This window comes from Anguilla rostrata, chromosome 2 (genome assembly GCF_018555375.3).
Source record: "Anguilla rostrata isolate EN2019 chromosome 2, ASM1855537v3, whole genome shotgun sequence".
Lineage (NCBI taxonomy): Eukaryota > Metazoa > Chordata > Actinopteri > Anguilliformes > Anguillidae > Anguilla > Anguilla rostrata.
The window spans coordinates 69,249,854-69,277,379 of NC_057934.1; the positions used below are offsets into that span (position 1 = coordinate 69,249,854).

Consider the following 27,526-nt stretch of genomic DNA (forward strand, 5'->3'; position numbering starts at 1 on the left):
TGGCTGTAGCCTGCACCCGACCGCCTCACGTGGAACGCCAGAGGAACACGCTCTGCTGAAGCCGTGGACTCAAACAGGGTGTCGAATTCGCTCGTACGGTGTCTTGTAAGGGAGCGAAGATGCAAGACTTACCCGATTCCCCCCCCAGCAGACGGGCAGAAAGCTCCGGGACCCGGCTTGGGGTTGTCTGAGGTCGCACGAGTGGTCAGATGACCTCGCTGCTGCTCCTCACACTGTGTTAGAAGAAGAAGAAGCAGAAGATATACTTTATTGATCATTTGTAATTTTCCTCTGCATTTGACCCATCCTAGTTACTTTGGAGCAGTGGGCAGCCACAGTGCAGTGCCCGGGGACCAACTCCAGTTCTGAGGCCAGTGGTCTTGGTCAAGGGTACCCTGCAGGAGCGCACCTAACATGCACGTCTTTGAGTGTGGGAGGAAACCGGAGTACCCGGAGTAAACCCACGCGAACACGGGGAGAACACGCAAACTCCGCACAGAAGCCGAGATTTGAACCCACAACCTTCATGCTGTGAGGCGACAGTGCTAACCACCACGCCACCATGTCCGCCTTTATCAAAGTTATTAAAGCAAATATTAGGGACTTAATGAACCTAATGGCCTACTCTGGCAGAACTGTTTTCCTTTCCATAATGGTGTACGCTGTGCTGTGTACTTTGCGATCTGTAAAAAAAAAAAAAAACAAATAAAAAAATCTCCGCCCCCAGTTAGTAACTATGCTGAAGATGTGGCCTATCTCTATTACTGGCGTGGTATTTATGTATGAAGAGGCGGCAGTATAACCTAAAGTTTGCAGTTTCGATTCCCTGGTAGGACACTGCCATTGTAACCCTTGAGCAAAGGTACTTAGCCTGCATTGCATTCAGTATATATCCGGCTGTATAACTATGGATGCAGTGTAAATGCTATGTAAAAAAAAAAAGAAAAGTTATGTAAGAGCGTCTGCTGAACGCCTGTGCTGTACTGTAGTGTAAGGGCTGCGTGTCTGTGCGCTGTCTGTGTACGAAACCCTTCTGCTTTCCATTTCTCTGAAATGGCTGCTCCCGGGAACATTTCGTCATTGTTTGAAGAGCGCTGCTTTTTTGCTCGTGTTTGCCCCCGAGCCTGTCGGAACAGGCCGTCTCTCTGCAGTGTGACCTCCTCCTCCGCTGTTTTTCGGCCGGAGTGAGGGAAGGATCTTTTAACAGCGCGTTCAGCGTTCAGCGCCACGAAGCGCGGCACTGGGCGTGGCCTTCGTGCACCGGGGCGTTCAAAGTGCCGGCCCCCGCTCGCCCGGTCGCCCTCTGTCTGTTCTGCCGCGATTCGTTCGAGGCTGGGAACCGTCTCGAGGACCGGAGGGAGCTGGCGGGGGGGAACGGTTCCGTTTTTTTTTCTTTTTTTCCCCCCCCTCAGGTACCGTCGCAAACTTGCTCTTGAACGACGCGTTTTGAACTCGATTAAAAACGGTGGACGTCTCGATCGAAAGGGGCTAACACCGCAGCCGCTCGGCTGATCAAAGGGGGGAATGCGTCAGAATAAAGGCGCGCACTTAATTCCTGCTCTTCATGCTTCAGGGAGAAAAAAAGGGGGAATAAAAGTCACTGAACGAACCCTTCACAGCAGAGGGCCGATTATATTCTTTTTAGTAATCTTTTTCATTTTTTGTCACCTTTTCATTAGTCAGGTCAGATTAATGTGAACATATATATATATATGTCCATATGCTTGTTTGGATAATTTCAATTCATGCTGTTGTTGGAATTGTCTTTCAAACTCTTCCTTCTCACGTTGTTTGTTCAGCTCAGAGGCACTGTGTTTGGCCGTACGTCGCACAGGGGTGTTCCCAGTAGCGTGTCATAACAAGTGAAGAACTACTTAACGCAAGAGAAACATAATACAGTACATGAAGACTGGTTCAGTAGCCACGAAAATACAGTACAGGGCCAATTACAGGGAATGCAACACAGGGCGTATCAAATGGCACAGAATCAAAACAGGAAACGATAGCCGCTTGCTTCGTTCCCCGGGGGAACTGGCTGTCCAGAAATTGAAAGCGCTTTTGCAGCAGCACTGGGGCCTCCAGGCCATTGTATTGTCCACTGAACCAAAAACAGGACAGTCTCAGCTCAGACGGCAGTGAAAAAGATTTAGGAGAGATCCATCACTTCACTGCGCTCATAAAACTCAAATTCTGAGAAAAGTTCATATACTGTACGGAGAGAGGGACCGTTGGGAGGCCGGGGTGGTGTATAGGACATTAGGCTTTAGGGATGGGGGAAATAAAGTTCAATAAATCATCACTGGCACAAGTTTTTTTTTGTTAAAAAAAAAAAAAACAAAAAACAAAAACAAAAAACATCTACCCTGTCTTTCAAAGCTATTTTTCACCATTCGGAATTTCACTTGCTACCTGTAATGCCATAACGGTGCGCCTAAGACCCTGAGACATTTTTGTCATTTTTGATTAAAAAAAAAAAAAAAATTTAAAAGCCATTTTAGTTGCTTTTTGACTAGTTGCACCCCCTTGTTCTCTGTCACCTGAGATTGGGAACTGCACCTTGCCCTTGTGTTGCCCCACTCACACTTGTGCAAAGAGCACTGTTGCTTGAGTATTCACTCTGCAGATAGCGTCGGCAACTGTTTTCCACACCCCAAAGCAGACTTACATACGACAAGAGCACTAACCCTATTCCAGAGGAGAGACGCGTTCCTCTGGACTGGCGAGGGAGAAGCTTGTTGGGTCATTATTTTTCAGCGTGCGGGCAACGATTTACCATGTTTTCGCACGCTTCTTAAAACAGTCACGCCATTTTGGGCCGTCCAGATTTTCAATAAGAATCTTTACGCTAACCAGTGCCTCCATCAATCACAGCCTACATCATGGTGCATTTCACCGCCCTCTATCCCCCGGTGCTATTTAACAGCTGTTCTGCCCTTTCCTGGAGCAGCCTCAGATGGATTTTTGTGTGGTTTTTTTTATGATCAATATTTTAATTTTATTATTAATGTTTTGGCAGGGAGAGACACTGGAGAGAAGGAAACTCATAACTCAACGGAAATGTCAGCATAATAACCCAGCTAACACACAGGCCATAAATATTTCATCAGTTCTTTGCCTTCAGATGAATGCATAAACCCTCCAGACCCAAAACCCACCCAGCCCTAACCTTCCTATCCTATCCCTGCCTATCACATTCTAAAGAAGAAGAAGAAGAAATACTTTATTGATAATTTGTAATTTTCCTCTGCATTTGACCCATCCTAGTTACTTAGGAGCAGTGGGCAGCCACAGTGCAGCACCCGGGGACCAACTCCAGTTCTGAGGCCAGTGGTCTTGGTCAAGGGCACCTGCAGGAGCGCACCTAACATGCATGTCTTTGAGTGCGGGAGGAAACCGGAGAACCCGGAGTAAACCCACGCGAACACAGGGAGAACACGCAAACTCCGCACAGAAAGGCCCCAAGCCGAGATTCGAACCCACAACCTTCTGGCTGAGAGGTGACAGTGCTAACCACTGTGCCACTGTGTCCGCCCAAAACCGCACCCAGGATCAGTTTACAGAGAGGGACCAAAGGGGTTACACACATGCAAAATAAGTTACAATATGTTCGAAATAAAAGGAATCCATATGGCCTGCAGCAGTCACATGCCTCCTGATGGCAAACTGATATCCCATATTTTGGTTAGCAGCTTGCGGGCGCTCCAGTTACCCCTGAGCACACACCGCAGGCCACGTACTGTGAGTGCAAACCGTGCATTGCAGAGCAAAGACAATGGTGTCCCTCCGCTGCTCGTTTTGTTCTTTTCCTCACAAACGCAATTTGGCAAGCTAATTTCTGCGTTTGCTGAACTCTCCAAACTGCGTCGGGTGTAGAGACAAATATCAACTCTTGCATTTTATTGTTATGGAAACCTTCTTACTGTCACGGCACACGGGGCAGAGAGATAGCAAGCCAATCCATATCAATGCACTGCCGAATCGTAGTTCACGGAAGAGGCTTCGTTATCAAAAGGGGCATTAACAACTCTCCGTAGTAACCACCCAGCGTGGCGTGCAACTGCGTACACACACGGCTTGCTTACACGTACAAAGAATAGATAATTGACATTACCACAGCGCAGCTGCAGGAAGACGCTGCCAGCTTCTGGGCGCGGCGTCCTATCGCCCTCCGCATCGACGGCGGCGTTCGAAGGCCACGAAAGCGGTCGCTAGCTGGCGGTCGCTAGCTGGCGGTAGCTGCGTCCGGCTTCGTTGGTTCAGGCTTTCTGAAAGGTTCTAAAATGTTCTCCGGTTATTGGTTTGTGCCGTACGGGTTGATTAATATTGAATGACGGTAAACTTGGTTTAATACGCAAAAGGTGGAGCTATGGGAGGTGCGTGGAATCCTTAGTCCTCCCTTCTCCAGGACTCGGCCATCTTGGTCCTTCGATCAGAGCAAAACTTCTCCTTCTGCGCCAGAACCCCGAGCGGAGAATAAGGAACTCACCCCGCTCCACTTCAGGGTCACAAGAGCAAACCGCTTTGCAACGGTTGTCAAAAATCATTCAATTGCACATCAAGCAAGCCGGAGACATTTATGAACCCACTAATTCTAAAAGTGGGATTTCACCTCAGTGACTAAACCAAAAGAAAGTAAATAACAATAGGCTTATCTAGGACCTGAGGTCTAGTAGCGCTCTTAACTAGATAACGTGGCGATCTCTTGAAGGGAGATGGCACGTCAGTAACATCACCGAGGACCCAGGACCGAGTCGTAGCTGGGAAACAGAGAGACGCAGTTGCTCAGGCTGGGGCTGGAAGTGCATTGCCTGCAACGCTCGTCTGACTGCACAGAAGACAGACTCTGCCGAAACCACTCAGAAGCCGCACGGCTAACGGTAACGTAATTAATGTGCACCCAAGTCCCGTCAATAATAGGCCTGTTGCTCATTTTCTGTTCCAGACCGTAATTAGATACTGCAGAGGTTTGCAATGTGTGTTTCGTCTTTTCTATTAGTACATCAGTTATCAGTTTAAAGGATGTGGATGTTAGTTGTGGGATGCCTTATATTGGGAGTTAAGTCTAAAAAAAAACGAAGAAAAAAAAAGTGAAGTGAAGTACAAGGCAATGAGCTGATGTTGACAGAAGGCACGCTGAGCACAGATAGGAAATGGTGAGCCTGCGCCACTTCCCAGTGCTCAAATATGTCTATTTGCTGGCAGACAGGGAGAGTGAATGCTGGTATGAGAAAATTAAGATCAAGTGCGAGGGAAGCCCAGCCGAAATGAAAAAGCAAAACTCAATCAGGGCACCCAGCCTATGGTATGTTCATCCATCCCCCCCCAAAATTATATCATTGTGTTTTCTAAAGGTCCTGAAACCCCCCTCCCCCCAAAAAAAAAAAAAAAACCCCATCAAACACTAGCTCCTTACCCGGATGCTCAGTGGTCTGAGCGACCCCAAAGGACCTGTGCTCATGTTCTACCTGCCCGGCTCACTGTGGATTAAAGAGCACCTGTGTCACGGGTAATGAACGAAAATTCCACTAACCAGGTTTGATACGTTACAGTGGTGGATGGAGCCACTTGAACATTGCTGTGATCATAGTTTCTTCCCCCACCCCCCCTTCAGTTTTTACAGTATGTATTCTTTTAAAATGGGTAGAGGGATTGGTATGACAAGAAAATGCTCATCCTATCTCACACACCCACTATACTGAAACAAGTTAATTCACTCATTCGTCTTATTCGTCTTATCGCAACTCAAGTATTGTCCAGTCAATCTGGTCATCAGCAACAACAAAAAAAAAAGATTTGCAAAAACTTCAGGTTGCTCAGAATGAAGCAGCCCGGTTGGCACTGGGCTGGTTGGCACTGGGCTGCTCCATTCATACTAGTACCATACAAACGCACTCACGCCTTTCATGGCTTTCAGTTGTTAAAGAGGCTTCTCTAAGTCTCCTGATGTTCCTTAGATCAGTAATACGCTCTGATAAATCTGCTGGCCTTGCTGAACGGTCAGTAAGCGTATCTAAAAAATATGGTTAAGACGCAAGCGATGGTCACCTATGGTAAATGGTAAATGGACTGCATTTATATAGCGCTTTTATCCAAACCTAGCACTACCCAAACCAAGAACTAACCTATTTAAACAGACCATCAGTTACAGATCAATCTCAATATGAAATTCACTGCCAAAGTATATAATTTCAAGTGTCAATAGCAAGTATACTTTTAAAAAGCATGTAAAAAATCATCTGGCAAAAATGGCGGAATGACTGGACGGTACTCAAACCTACTTGCACACATAGGCAGCATACCCGCGCACACGTACATACACGCGGATAGGCACACACACACTCTCTCACACACACACACACAAACACACTCACACATACACTCTCACACACACACACACTCTCTCACACACACACACAAACACACTCACACATACACTCTCACACACACACACACTCTCTCTCACACACACACAAACACACTCACACATACACTCTCTCACACACACACACACAGACACACACACACACTCTCTCACACACACACACAAACACACTCACGCATACACTCTCACACACACACACTCACACACACACACACAAACACACACACACACACACACACACACACACACACTTAAACATAAATACCACCTTCATGTCTGTAATCTGCACTCAGGTATTTATAACCACGGCTCAAAGCTTTGAAGATGAACTCCGTTATTAAATACACAAATTGATTTTTTTTCTTTCTTTTTTTTACATAAGGTGGCTTAACTTAGTTGTCCTTGTATAAGCATCTGAACAGTGTATATATATATTTAAAATGATTATTATTCTTCATTTATTACTTATTTATTATTCTTCATTATTTATTTCATTTTTTATAATGTTACTGTTTCGTACTATTCTGTCTGTTTGTTTGATTTTATGTCTCACTATACAAGCTTGTATGTACTGTATGTATTTTATGTTCAGACCCCAGGAAGATTAGCTGCACACTGTGTATTGCTAATGGGGATCTTAAATAAATAAATAACGAATGCTTTTAAAAATTCTACTCATGACTTCCGGCCAATGACTGTCGAACGTAATGATTCTATGGCGTTTTCAACAACTAAGAATAACGGGAATGTAATATATCAAAGGGAGCAGCAGTGCGTACCGTGTAGTTTCGAGCATGCCGTGCGAAGCGCAGCACGCTGCTTCGTACCGACCTTTGTTATTTCCTCTACAGCATTGTTCCCGCTCTTATGTAACCTCAGCTTACCACAGCTGACTCTGTCATGGCTCACCACTGCAGCAACTGACTGTGTCACTTATGTAACACATGAACTTCATAATGACTCCCGGGGGCAAACTAAATATGGTAAATACGACGTGAATAAACAAACGCCTCCATGCTAATAAATTCTGTGTGAAGCTGTAATGACCCACAATAACGCATTATATGGCATCACCCAGTTAACTTGATAAATAACAGTCTATTTTTCATTTAGAAGTGACATTTACTTAAGAGGAAAAAGTAATAAAAAATATATTTTTAAATTATTTTTTTGAACAGCCGAGAAAATGTTCTCCTGTTGAGCTTGCCCGTTCATCACCTTCTTTCATTCGCTAGAAAATGTCCACGTTTAAGAACACTCTGCAGGGGAGACCCATAATTCAGCTGCCTACAGTTACGTATGTAGCTATGCTGATTTTGAAAGTCAGCTTAACTTTTTATGGTTCCGATCCCCGGGTTTGTCTCTACTCCGTTTCCCCCCGCCGGCGTTTTTGAAACGATTTGCTCCTCCCGCCGTAGCGCCAGGATGAAAGGCCCGTGCGGACTGGGCGAAAGCCGCGCCTGCAGGCTGCAGGTGTGACGGCAACCGCTCAGGTGCGCCAGGTGAAAACCCCTCCGTGGTGTTGCCTGGCAACAGGCCATCTTTATTCTCAAACAAGCGGCGAGGCGGCAACAGGCAACACCGATCGTTGTGTGTGGAGCAGCGAGCGCAGATCATTACCCTGGAAAACCGCGGGGCACTTTCGGAAAGATTCAAGTTAGATTTTTATTCCTGCCTTGTTGGAAATTTATATTTATACACGTGGCATACCGTTCCAAATGAAGTGCTGAAATAATTTGTCATGTGATTAAGGAGAATTATGGTCAATGTTCCTACGGCAAAATGAAATGTGTTGAGGGAACCAATCGATGCCAGTCCAACAGGCGCAGCAGTCATGTTCAGCGTGCCTTTGTGAAAAGCATTGTAATTGACAGTGATTGCAGAGGACTAATTAATGGCATTTTCGAAAATGATAAAACATTTGAAAGATAAAACAAAGTTGTGAGCGGCATTAAAAGTACAACAGCAAAGCAATAAGAGCAGTGAATGGTGTTTGATGATAAGAACAGACGATTTAACCCCTTCAGATCTGATATTTCACCTACATGGGCTGCATTTATACAGCATGTTTATCCAAAGCACTTTACAATTGATGCCTCACATTCACCAGAGCAATTAGGGGTTAGGTGTCTTGCTCAGGGACACTTCCATACGCCCAGGGCGGGGGATCGAACCGACAACCCTCCGACTGCCAGACAACCGCTCTTACCTCCTGAGCTATGTTGCCCCACCTGCTGTATAGAGCACAATGCCGCTGTGTTCCTTGACACTTTTTCCTGAGCATCTTTATCCTACTGGTGCAGTAGTGAAGTGCAACTCGATACAGAGCTGGAAGTGACAAAGTCAACAAATATCCTCCACTGAGTAATGTTTGATATCTAACTCAGCATGCTGTTTGCTCTTTTTAAAAAAATTTCTTTTACCACTTCAACACATTGTCGGACTCACAATAGAATCAATTCAAAATTTGCAATTCTCCCTCATTCATAAAGTCATTATTCTGGATTCTATTAATATGTTCATGAACTGTAATGATAATTGTTTACTTTACCGTTGAGTTTTTGTGTCACTGGCAAACCGATACATATTTCTGATTACTGCTGTTAGGACGGAGTGTAGCATAGTGGGTAAGGAACTGACTTTAACCTAAAGTCGAGTTCACCTTGCCTGCTTATGACATGCACGTTGTACCAAGCTTCACAAGGTACTTAACCAGAAATTGCTTGGGTGTCTTCTCAGGACCTTATAACGATGGATCAATGAAATGCTGCCAAAACGTTTAACGCTCTGACTATGTGCCCAATGCTGTACAGAGCACAATGCGTAATTTTTGGATCTTTCATTCTGTATAAATTCTAAAAGAGCTGGAAGGACAAGCAACATATCCCAGTGGAAGCTTTATCTTAATCACCTGTTTCAACTTTACATTTCTTTACTTCACATTCACTCCATACCATGTTCATCTCCTCGAAGCCAGATTTAATCCACTTTGAGGTAATTCTCTTATGTGGTACTTTCCAGAATGTTCTATATCTTCTATAAAATCTTCTACAGTTCTCTTCTGCTACTGCCCATCATTATACCAGCACGGTCACTGTTGGTACTTCGGGCTCTGTCCAAATCTCCTCCAATAAAAACTGACTATTAGTGCAATATGTATGCAAACATGGTATTTCGGCACTTTGTAATACACTTTGTTGTACGTCGCTCTGGATAAGAGCGTCTGCCAAATGCCTGTAATGTAATGTAATGTAATGTAATGCCAGTGACATTTGCTTCAACAGGAGGCCTATTCATTTTAATAGAGAATGGATCAATTGAATTCATACAAAGGGAAACACTTTGAGAACTGGGAAGACACTATAGCCGAGAATGCCACCACACCTCAGCAGGTATAAACACACAACTGTTCATGTTTGCTTGTTTTTTTCAAGACCCTGACAGATCCTGCTCTGTATTAGTTCACACTTGCCTGTTTTTATGACCGCAGCAGGAAAAACATTGTGCTCGTTGTGTGGATGAAATGACATTAATCCACATCTTGCAAGTTCCACAAACTTCACCTAGGTAGTCGTGGTATATACAGGGATGTGAAAAACAATGTACACTCGCTTTGAAATCCCATGGTTTTAAATATTAGGACATAACTAACCCTCATCTAGTCCTCACCAAGTCAGTTGATAAATCTAACCTCATTTGACAAATATCACCAAACAGATTTTACTTTATCATTATTTACACAGCCATAAATAAGACAATATGTGGAAGCCTTCTGTGAAAAAAATTAAGTGTACCCCATGATTAAATAGCTTGGAGAAACCCCTTTAGTAGCAATAACTGAAAATAATTGTATCTACCTATTTTAACTAGCTAGCATATTGCTTTAAAATGTCTACAGTGATGCCATATTTTAGACCAATTATACTGTATGTGCCCTTGTTGTTAGATAGGTTTTAGAAACCAATAGTATTTGACCAATATAGTTTACTTTATTTTTGATATCCCATAATTGGAATTTTAAAAATAAAAATGGATCACTTACAGAACAACCAATGATTGTGATTAATAAGCAATACACGTGCAATGATCACAATGTTTTTCACATTATGATTTTTTTTTTTTTTTGGCATAATCTATTTAGACTGCAACCCTGGTTCACTGCCAGCTTTCAGCCTTGGCTCTGAGCTCAATGCGATGGGTGAGAATACATCTTAGGGGATCTACAAGTGGGTGGAAACCTGGCAACTGACATTCAGCGTTATTAAATATTAATTTGTACATTTTAATTTAATTTAAGGTAGAAGTATTCTTTTTTTTCGGATCCAATATGAAAATTTTTTTTTTTTAAAATATGACAAGTCACGGATAATTAATTGTACGCATTCAGCATTGAAATACCCCCCACAACACAAACAAACAGGCAGCCCCCAGCCCAAAACCCTCCTCATCTTCATTCATAAATGGAACAAGTGAAAGTAGCGGAAGAAATTATTCACTTAATGATGTACCGTATCCTAATGAAGACAGGCGTATACTATGGGGGCGACATAGCTCAGGAGGTAAGAGCGGTTGTTTGTCAGTTGAGAGTTGCCGGTTCGATCCCCCGCCCTGGGCGTGTCGAAGTATCCCTGAGCAAGACACCTAACCCCCTAATTGCTCCCAACAAGCTGATTGGCACCTTGCATGGCAGCCTTTCACCGTTGGTGTGTGAGTGTGTGTGTGAATGGGTGAATGAGAGGCATCAGTTGTAAAGCGCCTTGGATAAAAGCGCTATATAAAATGCAGTCCATCTATGGGAAATTGGACAAAACTAGCATGAGTCCAGTTTAGCTTAGTAGAATTAGAGCAGCAGTCAATCAAAGTCATTCAGAATCAAGCTATTGTGCTGCAGCCATAAAAAGACCAAGTGCACGCTGGGATATCTATTGCTAGATTTATTGAACATAAGGACAAGGTTATGTTCATGCTATATAATGTCTTTGTCAGACCACAGAGTACTGTGTGCCGTACTGGGAACCATACAAAAAAAAATAATAAGATTTTTAAAAAAGCTTTTTAAAAAAAATATAAGGAAGAGCAACTAAATTGATTCCTGGAATGAAATGTAGGAGTTACAATGAAAGACTTAAGAGGTTTAATCTCCTCAGGCAAGCAAAGGCTGACTAAAAAGGATCTGACTGAGAGCCTGACTTTTTAAATTCACAAAAGGGATGAACTGAGAAAACTACTAAAGATTTTTTCCTGCCGAGGGGTTCTCTCAGGGGAACAAGGGATGGTTTAGTTCCGAATAGATATCAGGACTTTTTAAAAATTTATTCAGAGACATGTCAATCCGTGACCCGCCTTTCCGGGTTACGCAGCGGAGGCAAGATCGTTGGGGTATTCGAGTCCAGCCGTGATGTATTCCTGAACGCGCTCTAGTTTGTCTGTGACTGGTGATCCCAGACAGTCCGAATGACCTGTCTGCGTGATCTTTTTGCGCTGGTGTGCACGTGCGGGGGGCGTCTCTGCGGACGTTCCTGTTGACCTCTCTGCTTGAGTTCACTGACCTCGAGCCGCCGGCTGCAGTGCTGAAAGGACCGGATAGATGGATGCAGTGCCCGCCAGGTTCTGGTCCCTGAGAACACGCTGAGATGCGGCTGGTCTTGTTCTTCGTTGCGCACGCGCGCAGCTCGAGCGGAGAACTTGCCGACTTGTTTCTGTGCCGCTAGCGTGCAGACGAACGCGGAGCTGGATCCATGAGAAAAAATCAACCACGAGTAATTTAAATAATCCTTCTTGTAATTCCCAGTAATCTCTAGGCGAACGGATAACTCAGATTCTGGTTTTGTCTTTTTTTCAAAATGCCTATGCAAATGGTGTTGCTGTTTGTTGAGACCGCCTGTAATCTTCCAGCTAAAATTTGAGACTTTGATGTTGGCTGTGAGCGTACACTGCTGTGTTTAATATGGAATTATGCCTCTGAAATGAGCTTAGAGGAGATCACACATTCTGCCAATCTGCCAATTGTTGTTCACACTAAAAAATGGACTTGGTAAAGACATTTGTGACAATGCTGGCCATCAGAAGTTGGGAAGTGTTTGCTTTGGTGAACGGATTGCCCGTTAGTGTTTGTTTATTATTATGTGTCTATCTGTTCACTCATCAGTGAACGACTATTCTCTGCGTCCAATGAAAGTTGTCATCCCGCTGCTTGCAGTTGCTGTTCAGTTGTAAGTGGAATCCTTTAGAAAATTAATCCAGTCGTTTATTCTTGCTTGAACTCCGATCCTTTTCACACACAGGCAATGTTTTTTATTAGAAAAACGAAATTCTGACTCGACACGAGAAGAATCATGTGCAGGAAAACTGCACAAATTTAAAGAAGATATCATTGGATAACAAAAAGAGACGCGTTGATATGCCTGTCATTCTTTACCTGGGTATTAGTTAGTAGCCTTATTGTGACACAAATAAGGTAAGGCAAACGGATTGCTGGGTGTTTAGATTGCTTGGATGTGAGTGCCAGATTAGACATGTGGCTTTGAGTGAAGAGTTAAATACCCATAACCTCTGGATTAAGTGTTGTGAGTTGGGCTTTCAGATTTTTTTCTCCCGATCTGAGAGAGTGCAATAACTTCACACAACAGTGACCTTTGCACGTGAGAAGCCCGTATCGGTAAGCCAGCTGAACACGTACACCGCTCTGATCGACATGTCCGATGAAGCCTCAGAGCAGACGATTACCAGCTCAACGAGCTGTGAGACAATGTGGTCGATCGTGAGCTACGCCATTATTGGTGAGAGCAGTGTGTGAGGAGAGTGTGTGAGGAGAGTGTGTGAGAGATGTGTGTGAGGACAGTGTATGAGAGCAGTGTGTGAGGACAGTGTGTGAGTAGAGTGTGTGAGAGCAGTGTATGAGAGCAGTGTGTGAGAGAAGTGTGTGAGGAGAGTGTGTGAGAGCAGTGTGCTTAGTCTCTGTGCTTGACATGGACGAGCACAGGGAGAATGACAGCCCCCCACTGACCCCCCCCCCCCCAATTCCTGCACTCTCTTTCAACAGAGATCTTTCACTGTGGGCCACTGCAGTGACCTATTTCAGTCCTCCTCTATCATCTTTCACACCAGCCAGTCTACCGCCTAGTTTCTACTGTGTGTGTGTGATTCTGTGTAAAATGGAGAATAGCACCGCAATGAGCAAACAGCGGCGAGATAATGATGATTGTGGCTCATTTGTTCTCTAAATAAGTGCTTCCACCAGCGTGCAGCGGTCGGTGCTGGACGTCGTCCAGCGAAACGAACGAGATGTACAGCTGCCTGCCCTCTCGTCGCGGGGGCAATTTCACAGCCCCAATGCAGGATATCCTCCCAGCAGGAACCCGTTTAGATTCGCCGCACCCCCCCCCCAGAACCTCCCCTCCAGCTCCGCTCGGGGCGAACGTCGGCCGCCTGGCCCCCGGGGGGGGCACGGGAAGGGCGAGAAAGGAGCACAGCGTTCGCCTCAAGCTTCAGAAGTTCCACTGGCTGCTATAGCAACGGCGCCCTCAGTCATCCGTCTTGGCTTGTTGACTATTAGACATTTTTGTCTCTGTCCCCCCCCGCTGTGGGGATTCACAGGCCAGGGTGTTAACCGCCCACCCCCATCCCCTCATCTGCAATGATTTACTGAAACCTGGCACTGCGTGTGAGTGTTCTCCATGCATCCTGCCGGCTTGCCAAGCTTTATTTATTTTATTTTATTTCCCATTTCCATGTGCGGGAATGGGGGGGCGGGAGGCGGGGGGGGGGGGGATTGGAGGTGGAGGGGGGGGATGTTTGGGGGGTAGGAGTGCTGGTTATGCCCCGCATCTTAATCTTGAAGCAGGGGAAGAGAGGGCTGTTTGGTCCCTCTCGGAGTCCACGGGTACTACGCTGGCGCGACCTTCTCAAGGGCACGGGCGACTCACGCTGGGAACCGTGGCGACGCTTCGCAGACTGTGGCGTCTGAGATTTATTTCGGGCGATATACGGTTGGCCTGAAATCTCCACATCAGTTATCCGTCACAACTTTTCTGACAGTACATATGAGCGTAAATCTGTGAAAGATGGCAATGCGAAGGCAATGCATTATCCCTGTGCGTGCAGCTCAGGGTTGTCGAAATAAATTCCGAGGTTGCAGCTCTCTGCGGGTTTTTTTTGGTTTGAGTTTAACCATTTGAAAACCAGGTGTGTGAATTATTTAGCCAATCAAGGAGTTAAGTGAGCCACTGGTCAAGAAAAACACCCTGGAAACCACTGGGGTTCGACGGGTGTGATGTAGATACTAGGTCTACATCCCTATTATGTGCAACATTTTCTCTTTATGTATACCCACTGCCGCTCTTATTTTGAAAAACAAATGTCTGTACTTACTGTATTTAATTTGATCTTTTGGGGTTCCATTTATGGTAATTACAACTCAAACAATGGAAATGGTTAATATCAACATGTTTTCTCATGTTATGTCCATGTTCATTTTTATTTTGTCCAATTTCCCAACAAAATGTTCCAAGCAACTGTGAAATAACATTGTCACCACATGTTATATATCCAGGGGCATGCCAAGATCCCCCTTGGGTACTAATTTGGGTCCTCATCTTCAGATCTCTCCCTGACATTGCATCTGAAAGACTCACCAGCACCACAGGTTGGAGCACTGACAAAACCCTGCAGTGAGAATTACTTTCACTGATACATCATTTTTTAATTCTCTTGTTATTTATTTATATATTCACTGTTGTGATTATTTCATGTTATTATCATTTTATTGCTATTTTACATATTTGTGTATTTCACTGTCCTTTTGTGTGTTTCACTGTTATTTTTATTTACTCGTTTACCTCTCTGTAAAGCACATTGATCGGCACTTTGTGTTCGAAATACGCTATATAAATAAAGTTTATTATTTTATTATTATTATTATTATCCTTTTAATAATTGACGAATTAAAAATAAATGTATCCTTTTTCGCGACGGCAAAACGTTGAGCGCGTAGGAATGGGTAAGCATCCCGGAAAGCGCCTGCCAAACCCCCAGCCTCCCGATGTCTCTACTAACGGCACGTCGCACTTCAGAATTAACGGCTTCGTCCGTTAGCGCTGCTCGTTGCAACGGCTCGCCATTTTCTGGGGTGCTTAAAACAACATGGCCTATAGCCACTGTAATGGACTGTAATGGTAATGGACTGCATTTATATAGCGCTTTTATCCAAAGCGCTTTACAATTGATGCCTCTCATTCGCCAGAGCAGTTAGGGGTTAGGTGTCTTGCTCAAGCACACTTCGACATGCCCAGGGCGGGGTTTGAACCGGCAACCCTCCGACTGCCAGACAATCGGTCTTACCTCCTGAGCTACGTCGCCCCTATCGCTGTGGCGCCCCTGTGACCCCTATATGCGCAAATATCTTCCGAGAAAGAGGCATTCGAAAAGGTCTCGTTAGTTATTGTTGTGGCGGGGTACCGAGCACAAAACCATGACTGTTAAATCGACTCATACACATTTCACGTAAAATACAGCACCTGTGGGAGGGCCCCGTCGAATTAACGCCTTTTCCTCTCAGCGGTGGCGTCACTAGGGGTTGGTGACACCCCAGTGCGGTCGACCGTTGGTGGGGGGGGGGTGTGCTGTTGGTACTTGTCACAGGATGCTGTTGGGGGGGGGGCAAGGAATTGCTTGTTAAGATAAGATATATAAGATAAGATACATTACTGTGCAAAAGTCTTAGGCACCTGCAAAAAAAAATGCTGTACAGCTATGATGCTTTCAAAAATAATGAAATTAAAGGTTATAAATATCGAAAAAATAATATAAAGAGCAGTAAATAGTTAAAAACTAAATAAAATCAATGTTTGGTGTGACCATCCTTTGCCTTTAAAACTACATCAATTCTCATGGTACACTGTCCGGCAGTTTTATAAGAAAATTGGCTGGTAGATTGTTCCAAGCATTTTGGAGAACTTGCTACAGTTCTTCTGCAGATTTTGGCTGTTTCTCTTGCTTCTGGCTCTCCAGGTAATCCCAGAGACCCTTGATCAAGTGTTTATCTGAAAAGTAGTCTATTACTTAAAATATTACTTTATTTAACAAAATACAAAAATGTATCTGTAAAATTTTTTTTTGGAATCTGTTTGAAATCTAATTGTTCTTTCATGACACACTAATGCAGAAAAAAATAAATCTAAGACAATATATCTATATATATTTAAAATCTAGGTGCAAGACTTTCACACTACTGTAGATATAGAATCTTTATGAACCCTGGGTACTTTCCTCTGCATTTGACCCATCCTAGTTACTTAGGAGCAGAGGGCAGCCACAGTGCAGCGCCCGGGGACCAACTCCAGTTCTGAGGCCAGTGCCCTGGTCAAGGGCAACTGTGTTATGCATTCAAACGACGAAGCGCTTCTCGTCACATTCATACCGCTAATTAAATCAACCGGCAGTAAACTGCATCGGAGAAATTAGCTGTTTCAACTCGTCGCTGCACAAAACACTGCACAAAAAATTTATTGCCAGTCATTTCAGTGTCACCCCCCTCTGATGGTGTCACCCGGTGCGGTCCGCACCCCCCGCACCCCCCCTAGTGACGCCTCTGCCTCTCAGTCTGTTTAAAATTATTATTATTTGACACCAATATGTATTTTAAATTGCCATTGGGCAAAAGCATGCTAGTCAAGACAGGCTGCATTTGATGTTAAATAGAAAAACATGAGGACATGCTTGGTTCACTGTATCTATAGAGACTGAAAGCATCCTTTGGTACACTTGGATTTATTCTCAAGTCCTTATAACCCCCATTAGCACTCTGTGAGTGTATTTTGGAGCTGGTCACCAAAACAAAGATGACAAGAAATCATCAGTAAACCTGCGTCCACTACAAGCTGTTAAAATATTTCCATGAGATTACACAAACAGGACTCTTATAAGAAATCGTATAAACAAAGTCCTTTGAACTTTGGATTCATTTCAAACATGCCATGATGCATGGGAATATTTATAAATATATCATAAACACCAGTCATAGCTCAAGCATGAGTTATTAATTCCATTGTTACAGTTTTTTTTCTTTTTGCCGTGTACGTCCATTATAAAACAATGCAGCCGAATGAATACAAATAGCAGTAAACTTATCTAATAGAGAAACTGTTCTCTTGCAACATATTTATTGTTCCAAAGAACATTCCAGGAATTGCATACAAACTCACTGGCAACACCCCCGTTTTTTTTTTATAACGGCATAAAAAGAAATTGCTTAGGTAATGTCAGATACATTTTAAGAATGCTCTGTATAAAAGTACTGAAATGGTAAATTTGTTTAAAATTAATTTCTAACATTCCCGATGAGATTAACATTAATGACTACCCACAATTATAATTATTTTTAAACTTACATAACAAAGCTGAATAATATTCTAGGTCTTTCGTGATACTGCTTGTGACAAATGAAAAATAACATTCAAGGAAAATCAAAGAAACGGAACAAATGTGCACACGGAGAACCTTTATGCTAATTTCCCTTACGTTCCAGAAATATTCTGAGATTTGTTCACTAGAAGGTTGAGCAGTGTTTGGACTGCACTCCACTCTGATGCTTTTGCTAGGCCACACACACCTTCAAGGAAATAAGGGGTTCTACGGGATGGTGAGATGCAGTGAATTTGAACTACTTGATTTGTAAAAGCAAGTCCGTAATAATTGATTCCCTAGCTCCGGGTGTTTGAGCGAATTTCGAACGATGTTATGATTTAGCAGCTACCTTGTGTGGGGAGTTTGCAGGAGTATTTACAGGAAGTGGCTAGCTTGTTTAGGCTGTATAAGTTTGTTTCTGGCTTCATGAATAATTGCAAACTTTCCTATTCATTACTGAATCTAAATAACTGTAAAAACCAAAACCCAAAACCGGGAAGCAGCTATGTTAGCTAAATGCTTTATTCCTGTAATACTGCATGTACCTGCAAGCATGACAGGATCATACCAAATGAATTGCGGGACGTGCCCTTACAGCTGTTCTATTAATGTGAATACATCGTGCCTTTTATTATTTATGGCCTTTTTGAGAGGGGAAAACCACGGATTCTTTTGAGAGTTTTATTTTGATGTTTTACTGTAAAAAAAAAAAAAGAAAGATCCCATTCCCAGGTATAATACCTTTACTTTCATTCAACATCATTTCCTTTGAGCCTTTATGAAAAAGGTTGACTGAATATCAACTGAGTACATTTATTTATTTAGATTTAATTGTTCTCTTCAGCTCCTCTTGCGTTTCTGATTGAATGCAGGGGTAAGGCAACAACATACAATAGCAACAAAATTACTTGCCAATCTATAACATGAATTTCAACTGAAATTGCTTTACAGCATGCTATCAAACGCATATATTTATGGCTATGCCCTGAGTCATGCACAGTTGTAATATGCAGTTCCACAACGTAACCATGGAATCAAGACTCCGTATCAGAAGCAAGCAAACATTTAGTGAAAAACCAAACGACTGGCAACCAGGCAAGGCCGATGAGGGCACACTAATGGATACTGCAAACATCCTGCCTGGAAATCACTTTCTTTCTAGTGTTTACAGATCTTAGATATAGAGGAAGACAGTGTTTTCTGAGCTGGCTTGAAAAGTCTAGGTACTGGTTGGTCTGAACGATGTGAAGAAATATTTGTTGTTTTGTAAGATAAGGCTTTTTCTGGTTTCCACTCGGCCAAAAAGGCCAAAAAGGTAGAATATACTGCCTGGATCGGCACTCTGCTGTGTAAGGGGATTATGGTCTTTCCTGTCTTACATCTTCTTCCCCTTATTCCTCCCCTAATTCCAACACTCATTTCAAACCCGTTCACTCTTATCATGTCTAACTGCGTCTGCTAAGGACCGAGTGTACAATCAATCTGAGAAGCAAAGACAGAAATGAAAATAAAACAAAAAACAAAAAAAAAACAGAACAGCTTAGTACTCTCTAGTGGTCTCGAGTCTATCGCAGGCAATTACTTGAACAGACGCACAGGTGTGTTAATAAGGTTGACCCCTCGTGCTAAACACGCTAGCCTAGCCATGTGTACATGCGATCAAGCACAAATACCTTTGGGCTTCAAGTGCCACCAGGTTGTATCCACGGAAACACACGCACCTTTCTGTCCGTCACGCAGTCGTCCGGCTCATCTCGCGCGGGCGAAACTGACGGGTCGGAAGTCGGTCGCGCTCGAAGGAGAGTAAAAAAAAAAAAAAACGGTCTACCCTGGTCAAGGGGGCAGAGACAGCGCAGTGCGTCTTTCTGCACTTTCGCTCTCGCTTACTGGGCTGGACCGCTTCCACGAGAGGATGTAGCTGCAGGGTCTCACAGGGGAAGGAAGTGGCCTGTTCCCATTAAGTGCTTCAAAGGAGATAGAGCACAGCAAGGAGCGCAGCGGGAGGTGAAAAGAAGAACGACGTGCAGGACCCGTGAAACGTTTCTCCTTTTTGCGTTCGTCCGATGCGATTAGCGCACGGGTCGAGCGCTGCGGAGGTGCCACCTCGCCAGCCGGCGCCCCTGCGCTGCGACAGGCCCGGGCAACCACAGGCCCGGGCAACCTCGGGTGGTTCCTGCTTATGGCATTTTAATCGCAGCACATAATACACACTGCGATGTGGCTTGGCCACGGAAAATCTGAGAAAGTTGGCAGTTGGATTATGCAGAATTCCCCATGATCTAATTTCAGGGAAAGAGGCATTGATCCTTGTAACGGCTGGGGGAAAACTAAACTTAAATAGCGGCATAGTCCAGTCTTGTCTGTGATCTGTCTCAAATTGCCTGCGGTTAGAAAGATTTTGACTCATCCAGTTTTGGGGAAATCCTTTCCCTGTTGCATAACCCATCCAGGGAGAACAGTCCAAAATTAATCACTCTCTCCAGCTCTTGTCATTTTAGCCCGAAGCTACTTTACAGCAAATATCGCTGCGCGCTCAGCAAAGTCTCAAACATCATGTCCGTCTGTACTTGTAGAGGACTGGGAGGTCTGGCAAATCAAACACCGTTCCCCAGTTCTCTCACTTCTCCACACAGTAAATCTCTGTTTATTTGATGCCCAGGTGGGTGCTACACATTGGTGGTGGGTGAGGTGAGTTCCCCTTCACTGTAAAGCACTTTGAGCATTTGGAAAAGTGCTATATAAATGTAATTAATAATAATAATAATAATGCTAGTGGAATGAACTCCTCTACGGTGGAGTTAGAGGCTTTTGCTCGAGAGGAGATGACATCCCAGACAACCAGTGTTTTTTTCACTAATCGGGTGTAAATGTGGCAGTGCCTGAACTGACCGACGTGCGTTATTCGTGGAAGCAAGCATGCACAGACCAATTTTGATGAAGAAAAATATGTACCAAACCTTCATCGCCAACATAATGCATCATCCATATCAACTTCAGCGCCGTCAAAGAAAATGCGAACGGACTCTGGTCTGACCTCTTTCGCTCTACAAAGGCACTCAGTATATTCCTGTCTTGAATTCCTGGAGCTCAGCGCATCTTCCCCCTAACACATAGAACTGACCACAAGGCTTTTTTTTCTCTTTATGTTTTAAATGAATGTCATGACACCGTGTAGCAGGACACCCGATCTTCTTCTTCTTCTTCTTTCGGTGGTTTCCGTTAGGGGTCGCCACAGCGGATCCGATTCGCATATTTTGATTTGGCACGTTTTTACGCTGGATGCCCTTCCTGACGCAACCCTCCCAATTTTATCCGGGATTGGGACCCGGCACTAGGAATGCACTGGCTTGCGCATCCTCAGTGGCTGGGTTATGTAGCAGGACACCCAATGGCATTCGAAAATAAAGGACATCTTTCCCTTCCGTCTCCGCTACTTTTCCCTCTCCGTGAAAGCTGCTGCTCCTGCCGCCATGTTTGTTGCTCAAGAAAGCAGTGCGTCAGGCTTATAAAACTTTTATCGCAGCAACATGATCACTCTGAAGAACATTATTGCCTTTGTATGTAACCACATTTCCGTTGAGCTATCCCAGCTTAACTCAGAGAGCATTTATTAATGGGAGGACTGTAATGGAGACCGAAGGAGTGGTATCGAAACATCTACTTACCTCAGTATCGATCCTTTGACTTAAGATGCTTTCTTGCTTTCTCTGTCTTTGTTTTAATGCAAAGAGACCTTTTCAAATTGCACTACAGATGTGACCAGTCAGGGGACAATAGAGACCAAAAAAAAAAAAAACGCAAAGTAATTATTTTCCTTTTTGGATTCTCGAAAACACAAGTCCGTTAATCAATTTCGGATGAACAATCCATACGCTATTATGGCGACCTCAGGATTACAATTATCATTGAAATGGTTATCTGACCCGACTATGTGTATTTGTGTCCCAGATGAAGCCTGTGATTGGTTACGGATCTGAAGTGTGGGCGCGCCCTCTGTGCCGTAGCGAATGGAGGAGGGGGGGCTGAGAAAGGGCGGGGCCCCGCGCTCAGACCTGTTTCCCTGCTCTACCTTAATCCCCTACAGACCTGTGCTATATTGTGCTATATTGACCATGAAATGCACTTTTTGTACGTCGCTTTGGATAAAAGCGTCTGCCAAATAAATGTAATGTAATGTGTATAATGGTGGGGAGGGGTGTCGGAGAACCGGAAGCGACTAATACGGGCGAACGACAAGCTAACGCTACAGGAAGCGTTAGCCACCGAGTCCCGAAGGACAAAGGAAAGGGAACACCAGAAATTAAAACACAAAAATAAGATCCTTGGGAGAGCAACTCCCACACACACAGGATCATATATCAAAAGAAAACACGGAGTAAAAAACGACTATGAAGGACGAACCTGCCGTAAAACTGGCTCGAGAAACCAAAAACTGCCCGTACAAACCAGGGCCAAAAATAAAGGGACCAGTGATACAGAGGCGAAGCTCTGGTACCAAACCCTGAGACTGGTCTCAAAAATAAAAAGACAACCGAGTAGAAAACATACTCAGCGAAAAGAAAAAACCTGAGACGCAGCTCAGAAAGAAAGAAACGAAATACAATACCAGGGACAACCAGGGACCAGAAGTATAAATACCCTGAGGCATCAGAATGCACTCACTGCGCTAAGAGACTGAACGCCTTTAAATGAGGACACAGAATCACCCACAAACACAATTCTGTACAGAGTCCACAGAGCACCTATACCTTACTGGCTTAGTGTAAAAACACTAAGAAGCGCTGATTGCTGTTTAACACAGAAGCGCTGATTGCTGTTCAGTCAGTGCTTATAAAGGCACCTCCCCAGGTGAAAATAATAGGGAATCAGACACCTGAAACAAATTAAGCATTTCCCAGACGCCGTCGTACCTTCTAGTGGCGGCACAAGGCCACTGCACCCCGGACCCATGGCGATGTGGGACCGGTCAGCTACAGATCCATCCATTCATCGGCGTGCTGTGTGTGGGAGGGTGGGTGGCCTTACTCAGGATGTTGCTCGGAAGAAAGAGGGCTCCTGAGAAGCCGACCTGCACTCAGCTCAGCGAGCGGCGTGAAGAGGTGAAACAGAATTACCGTTATTTGAGGAGAATCCCCCCCCCCCCCCCAGAATTTAAAGAGTGCGGGGCTGCATGTAGTTAGGGGCAACACGAGATTTATCTCAGGCTGTCGGTTACCGCGCGCCACTGCTCGTTCTGGTCACGGCCCTGGCGGGGGGGATCGCGACAGACATCGACAGTTGTGAACGCTGACGATGGAAAAATTAACGAGGAAACAAAAGAAATCCCAATTTCTACGAGCCATTCTTCGAGACAGAATCAATGCTGAAGAGTGATGTTCTGAGGACCAAGCTATTGGCTGAACGTGCCTAATTACCTGCAGTGAAAGTCCGAGACAGGCACTCCCTGGCCGGGGTATGAGGTGGGTGGATGACAGGAAGACCCTCTGATCATCCATCTGTAGAAGCCTCTCCCCATGTCTGCATCTGGGTGAAGAGGCGGAGAATAGATTAACTGTGGGATTGGGGAGCGGTTTCAGTTAAAAATAGCCGATGAGAACGGGCAGTGCAACAGACCAGCTGCTCGTCTTTTCTTTGTGATCTTACGCCCGGCTAAAAAATAAAATTCTGCCAAAATTCTTCATTGTCCCCCACATTCGCCCACTTTTTTTTTTTTTTGAATCACCAAATCTTCAGTTGCAAATTACGCACCACAGCCAAGGAGTTCACACCGCTCACCTGCGTGTTCCCAGCTTTCGCCGACCAGCTGTGCCTCTCCTCCAACTGTCCCGCACTGACTTTCAGTCCACTGCCTTCCCCTCAGTCTGGTCACTGTCCCCTGCACTCATCCCCTCCTTTTAGTCTGGTCACTGTCCGACTGTCCCTCCTTTAGTCTGGTCACTGTCCCTCCTTTAGTCTGGTCACTGTCCCGCACATCCTCCCTCCTTCAGTCTGGTCACTGTCCGCACGTCCTACCTTTCAGTTCTGTCACTGGGTGCGACAACTGATCCACTACTTTGTTGGTCACTTCCCGCACTGTCCCTCCTTTAGTCTGGTCACTGTCCCGCACTGTACCTCCTTTAGTCTGGTCACTGTCCCGCCATGACCCTCCTTTAGTCTGGTCACTGTCCCGCACTGTACCTCCTTTAGTCTGGTCACTGTCCCGCCATGACCCTCCTTTAGTCTGGTCACTGTCCCGCACTGTCCCTCCTTTAGTCTGGTCACTGTCCCGCTCCATCCCTCCCTCCTTTAGTCTGGTCACTGTCCCGCACTGTCCCTCCTTCAGTCTGGTCACTGTCCCGCACCATCCCTCCCTCCTTCAGTCTGGTCACTGTCCCGCACACAAGGGTCCTGGAGGAACGCATTGGACTCAGCTTCAGCTTCCTGATTGGGTGCGGAGCAGACTTGGGTCAAAAACTACGTATTTGTTTTGGATTCAAATACTTTTCTGTGCTCTGTTGATCTAGCTTGGAGTAATTGAGCCTGCCATTATGAACAAAAGGCGGGGTTTGCACTTTTTTAGAGTATTTCATTGGTTACAATACACGAGACAAGATCAGTAAAGCGTAGAAAAGCGTAGAAAACAAATATGTGTGGGGCGGCACAGTGGTGCAGTGGGTAGCATTGTTGCTTCACAGCAAGAAAGGTCTGATGGGTTCGAACATTTGGAGTCTGGGGTCCCAGAAAGGCTAGAGGACTGCTGAGGGACAGATATATGAGGCAATTGAGATCTGCAGCATGGAGGAGACATATAGTAACTTGGCTGATTTTAAGGTCAGAAAGACCAGCAGAACTTAATCAATACCTGGAAAAAATTATACAGCTGTCAGTTACTCAAGGAGACAATGGCACTCTTGAACATAAAAAAAATACGGGCAGAGCTGGAGCATGAATTCCGCCCGTCAACCAACGCTTAGCCGCCGTGTCACTGGCACAATGCCCAGCAGACAAGGCATTGCACGTGACCTCTCGCACGGGCCTCGATGGACAGGGGGGAGGGGGAGACGGCGAGACTTTTCCTTCCGGTTTTCCGTTCCGTTGCTCTCCTCTTGTCTGCGGGCCGACCGGCCGGTCGATAATGCGATTGCTAAGCGGTCCCAGAGTTGGCGAGCGGGAGTGATCACCTCTTTCATTACCCATCCGCATCTCCTCATTGCGCTGCTAGTCGCTCTTATTAGCATTCAGCCGGTCCGGCGCTGGACCGAAGCCCCCGTTGAGTTAATTTTGACAGGCGGCAGTCACGCCGCGTGACCAGCTTGCTCGATTAGCGACCGTTATCCCAGGTCGGGGCAGCCGGGGATGACACGTACACGAAGGGCACTCTGTCCGGACTGACCACTGCCTGGCGTTGCCTGTAGCCTGCCGTTACCTGTATCCTGTCGTTACCTGTGGGCGACATAGCTCAGGCGGTAAGAGCGATTGTCTGACAGTCGGAGGGTTGCCGGTTCAAACCCCGCCCTGGGCGTGTCGAAGTGTCCTTGAGCAAGACACCTAACCCCAAACTGCTCTGGCGAATGAGAGGCATCAATTGTAAAGCGCTTTGGATAAAAGCGCTACATAAATGCAGTCCATTTACCATTTACCTGTATCCTGCCGTTACCTGTATCCTGTAACTGTATCCGCTTCAAAGTCCTGACCCTCGCCTACACTGCAGCCAGCAGGATTGCCCCTATCTACTTGCAGGACACGATTCGATTCTATACACCCGCTCGACCACTCCGCTCTGCAGCAGCAGGGCGCCTTGCACCCCCTTCCACCCGAGTAAAGGGATCAAAGAGCTTCTCCACCCAATCTCCCCAGTGGTGGAACGAACTCCCTGTCCCTCTTCGAACCTCTCCCTCACTACCCATCTTCCGCCATGGTCTGAAGACTCATCTCTTCAGACTATACCTGGACTTACTACCACCACTCTGTATATCATTTCACTTTAAATCCCCCCCTTTCATGACACTCGTTACATGTATTCTTGGCTAGAAATAGCTGTACGAAATAAGTATTATATCTTACTGAACCTGTGTCTAGTAGTTGTCCATGACCGTGAAATGCACTTTTGTACGTCGCTTTGGATAAAAGCGTCTGTCAAATAAATGTAATGTAATGTAATGTATCCTGGTGTTACCTGTATCCTGGTGTTACCTGTATCCTGCCGTTACCTGTATCCTTACCTGTATTCTGAGTCACTAGCAAAGAGATGCACGGCAACTGAGTTTGTCTTAACAAGTGATGATACTTAAAAACAATCTTTTTCTCTGAAGTAAAAACTATTTGCTTGTTTTAACTTACCAAGTGATATTTTCTTTCAACATTGGGAAATCTTGAAATGAGTGAAACTGTTTCACTTCACTAGTAATATTTTTTATTGTATTTAACAAAATGTAATGGAAATAAGACTAATATAAGACAACATTTTTTTGTTGAGACTGACTTTTTTGTGGTCTTGGCAGTGTGTGCATTGGGTTGTTCAAAAAGAAACTGAAACAGTTACTCCTTGAGAAGTGGATTTCTCTGAAATGTAATGTTATTTTGCAGAATAAACTTGTGGTGCTATTTGTTGTAGCGTTTTTTTTAAAGTTTTTTTTTTTAGCGGGGAATGTAAATTGTTCTGTTCAGCAGCAACATCAATGCTGTGGCTAAGTAGTGGTTCTCTGTGTGAAGCTTTATTGATCGGTAATAAACGACAAATTAGCAAGCAGGAACGGTGGAGGATGTGACATCATGTCAGCTGAACCCTGTCACATGGCAGCCCATTATTACACTTGCTTGTGGTGTTATTGACAGCTGAGTGACCCAAGAAGTCATGAAGCAGGATAAAAGAAATATATATGCAGTATCCATCCATCCATTACCTATACCCGCTTATCCTGAGCAGGGTCGTGGGGGGTGCTGGAGTCTATATATATATATATATATATACAGTACATATACAACAAGTGACAAATTAAAATAATTAAATGAAAAACCAACCCCATTTTAGGGGAGTGGGAGTAATGGAACAAATCAACATGATCTTAAATATAAGTTTTCATATTTAGTAGGTGACTTAGGTGCATTAACTGTCTTAACTACTGCTTGTATTTTTTCCATAGATTGCGTTGTTGCCGTTCTCGTTGTGTTAGTGTTAGTCAGTTTAACCTTCAGGGTCCAAGTTGAACTATGCGGTTGTTCCCTGCACTTGGACCGGTACTTCTCTCTAGGGGTTTCGTCATACTTGTTCCTGGTTATGGTTATGCACTTTGTTGTACGTCGCTCTGGATAAGAGTGTCTGCCAAATGACTGTAATGTAATGTAATGTAGTACTTCGTTGCAAATACTTTACATTGGAACGATTGCTTGTCATCTGCAAACCCATAGACATCGCCACGCACTTTTTCCCAGTGTTGCTCTGACAGGCCGGTGCTGCAGTCCCTGTTTGCTTCTGGTGGTGTTTTGGCTTCAGTCTGGTCTGTAAATTAAAGCTGACAGCAGTCTGCAATTTAACCTCACATTCACTGTTTCTTTCCAGTGTTTCTTTCCTGGAGTACAGAACCAAAACAAAAAAAAATATATAAAAATGAAATAAAATTGTGTCTCTGTGTGGGTATATATATATGCATCTGAATGTGTTTTATTTTATAGTGACCTGTTTTGACATTTAGTATTTTGCACAAAATATTTTGTTTTCGCACGTCTGACTTTGGAGGATATACCAAAACCACTCGGATGTTC

The 27,526-nt window shown here is 44.6% G+C and overlaps 1 protein-coding gene across 5 annotated transcripts in view; it reads right to left on the bottom strand.

Moving 5' to 3' along the window:
* The window catches only part of LOC135249062 (uncharacterized), a 40,294-nt gene extending 18,612 nt beyond the window's left edge, over window positions 1–21,682 (bottom strand). Inside the window, exons 1-2 of one of the 5 annotated variants that reach the window (XM_064324316.1) lie at window positions 21,451–21,682; window positions 133–233 (exon numbers count right to left, since the gene is read on the bottom strand). The gene's annotated coding sequence lies outside the window, so the exon portion shown is untranslated. Of the gene's footprint in view, window positions 1–132; window positions 234–15,897; window positions 16,019–19,458; window positions 19,668–21,450 lie in introns of those variants that run through there. The other 4 variants (XM_064324312.1, XM_064324314.1, XM_064324315.1 and 1 more) reach the window with 4 other exon arrangements.
* Between the last annotated feature and the right edge of the window lie 5,844 nt (window positions 21,683–27,526).